Genomic DNA, 3243 nt, shown 5'->3' on the forward strand with positions numbered 1-3243 from the left:
CACATGTATACGTCTCTTATTTTATCAGCATAAACAAACTGTTTTCTCTAGCATTCAAACACCAACTTCAGTTAAATACTGAATATTAACCTTTACAGAAGTATTATGGAGGATTACTATATTCAATCTCATAAGTAGAGAAAATTCTAGAGTATAACAAGTTTGTAACATTCTCATAATTTTTATCTGCTAGATCCTAATGAGAAATGAAGAATACCCAAGGTATTGTCAAAAATATTTTGTTTTGCCTGCTGAAATACAGCCCTCTAAACAATCTGAAATTTATCTGCAGGGCCTGGTGAGGCCAACTGATGACTCAAACACAACATAATGATAAATAAACAGCTCAAGGGGCGGTCGCAGGAATCAGTGAATGAGTTAAAACGCTAGCTGTCCAAAACCAGCTATGCTTACTTCAAAGGAAGCTAAACGCTCATGCCACAAGAAAAAACCAAGTGTAATATCTGATGCCACCTTCAAACTTTAGTCACTCACCATGCCAAAGAAAAAGCTTTTGTAACAACGCAGACTGAAATCAAATAAGGCAGATAAAGACAATCACAAGAAATACTACTAGAATCAAGTGTGGCATGATAAGCTCTGCGGTGCACCTCTCATCCTGGAGCCTACGCCTGTGCTTAGTTTACTTAATGGTTATTCTAATCCCATAACTTAGACTAATGTTTTATACTATTCATATTATATTCTACCATCCTTAATATGAGAGATTATAAAATCCGATCCCTTTTGTGTATATCTAGGCTCTGGAATATGTTTATAAGTTTATAATTAAAATATCCATGAAATACAACAGAAGGGTACTCAAGATCCAGTTTAGATATTGTGGTATTTATTTATTGAAAGTTTTTCTTACTGTTCTATTGCCATATGTATCAGTTAGGATGCTGTTCAACTGGAAGTAATAGATGATCCAAGTGAGCCTCTGAACCAACCCAATTTGACTTAAAAAATTGACCAGCTGGTATTTACAGAGTCCAGAGATAGGACAGGCTCCAGGGTTGCTGGTTCAGAGGCTCGCTTGGGTCATCAAGAACCATCTCTTTGCTCTGTAACCACTTGGTTTATGTCGTTTCAGACCTGGTTCCACTCTGGGTCTTGGGACAACTGCCAGTTACAGTAAGCCCTGCTTATTTCCTTACTCACATCCAGCAAAGAGAAATTGCCTCTTCCTAAGCCACCAGACAGAATCTCTATCTTCAGTCTTTTGAGGCCAGTTTGCATCCTGTCCCAAACAATGGCAGGGCCGGGTCCTTGAAGCAATCGCTGAGTGCCTTGCTAACCAGGGCCCATCAAGTGAGCTGAGGTCTGTTCCTCAAAGCTCCTTGCTGTAACACAGTAGGAAGGAGGAAATCAGCTCTCCACTACAAAAGATTTACTCAAAAACACTCATGTTTTTGCTGAAGTGACGCTTCACCACACATTTATTTTGAAGTTCACTAAAATAAAAGAAATTATAGTGTTTCTTCCAGTCAGTGTCTAAAGTAGATCTCCACAAAGGTTATGTGCCATCTGGGATTGCTGTTAGATTTCAGGCAAATTTATAAAATACCAAGATTCAAACATAAATAAGAAGTATATATACTGATTTTTTTTAACCTAATTGGGAAAAAAAAGTCAGTTGTCAGATAAATCATTTTAAACTAAACATGGTGGCTAAATATTAACGGCAATCAATATATCCAAAGACTTTACCCAACAAGAGGTTAAAGCGATGGAGATAAAGAAGGCTGGGACCTCACAAATTGCCTGCAGTTGACTTTTAATCTTTCAGCAAGTTACAGAGAAATTGAAGAATTTTACCATGCTTCCAGAAGCAAAGAGGTCTTCACTTGATTAATGAAGACTTGTTTCCATTTGTATATATGGTTTATGAATCGGCTATTTTTGAATAAAACCTTAGATCCTAGTGCATTCCTTTAGTTGCAGTTATTTCTGCAGTTGAGATTCTCTGCTTCACCACTAGATGGACCTATTTGACATTTTGTCTTCCGAGAAAGAGAACAATGTTGTATTCAGTGAAGTCTTTCTGACAAAGATTTAGAACACTCGCCCTAAAACAAGATTTGTGGTTTTTTAAAAATAATAAATAAAATTAATTACACAAAATAATGAATAAAAGGTACTTATATACGTGAATAATCTTAATAAAAATAGGCCAGGTGTGGTGGTTCACGCCTGTAATCCCAGCACTTTGGGGGGCAGAGGCAGGAGGATTGCTTGAGGTTGGGAGTTCGAGACCAGCATGTGCAAGAGGGAAACCCTGTCTCTACAAAAAAATAGAAAAATTAACTGGGCATGGTGGCTTATGCCTGTAATCCCAGCACTTTTGGAGGCGGAGGTGGGAGGATCACTTGAGCCCCAGAGTTTGAGACCAGCTTAGACAACATAGTGAGATCCATAAAAAGAATTAGCCAGGTGTGGTGGCATGTGCCTGTACTCCTAGCTACTTGGGAGGCTGAGACAAGAGGATTGCTTGAGCCCAGGAGTTTGAGGCTTCAGTGAGCTGTGTTCACATCACTGCACTCCAGCCTGGGTGGCAAAGGGAGACCCTGTCTCAAAAAACAAAACAAAACAAAAAATTATGAGTATATCTTTCTATGGCGGAAATTCTCTAAAAACAATGTTTTGCTTTTGTTTTTAGTCTCCATGCTATTATCTCTTTAATGAGCCACAAGGAGTTCTCTACTTCTCTCATCTAGAGATCATTTCACCTACTGCTCTGTTTGGCTAATAGTCCTTGTCACTGTCATCAGCAAAGGTGAAGCAAGTGCCCTTTCTCTGGGGCAGGGAAATCCATTGTCTGTTGTCTTCTCTGATGATGAATATGTTGAAAAGCCCTGGTGGCAAAGCTATTGCCATTGACATCTTTCATATGAGCCATATGAAAAGTGTCAGTTTGCCTCTTTCTCTGCTGGTGATCACACCAATCTGTCCCAGGTTAGCACTTGTAGTCAACACGCATACGTTACCAGAACTTGATGAAATGGCTGATTGACTTGGCCAAGCACCAGATCAGTCTGGAAGATCTCAATCTGGGTGGTGCCCACGAAGACCTTTCGTATTTCTCAGAACTTATTTTTGGCCTCCTCAGGCATACTTTAATGAAAAGGAACGTGACCCTGGGATCACAAATCAAGTGGAAATTCTCACTGGTCTTGTCATGCCGATGACACGCACAAAACAGGCAGGGTAGCTTATTCAGTGAGGAACCTTCCACCAATC

The sequence above is a fragment of the Propithecus coquereli genome, unplaced genomic scaffold (assembly GCF_000956105.1).
Source record: "Propithecus coquereli isolate 6110/MARCELLA unplaced genomic scaffold, Pcoq_1.0 Scaffold222, whole genome shotgun sequence".
In the NCBI taxonomy this organism is placed as follows: Eukaryota; Metazoa; Chordata; class Mammalia; order Primates; family Indriidae; genus Propithecus; species Propithecus coquereli.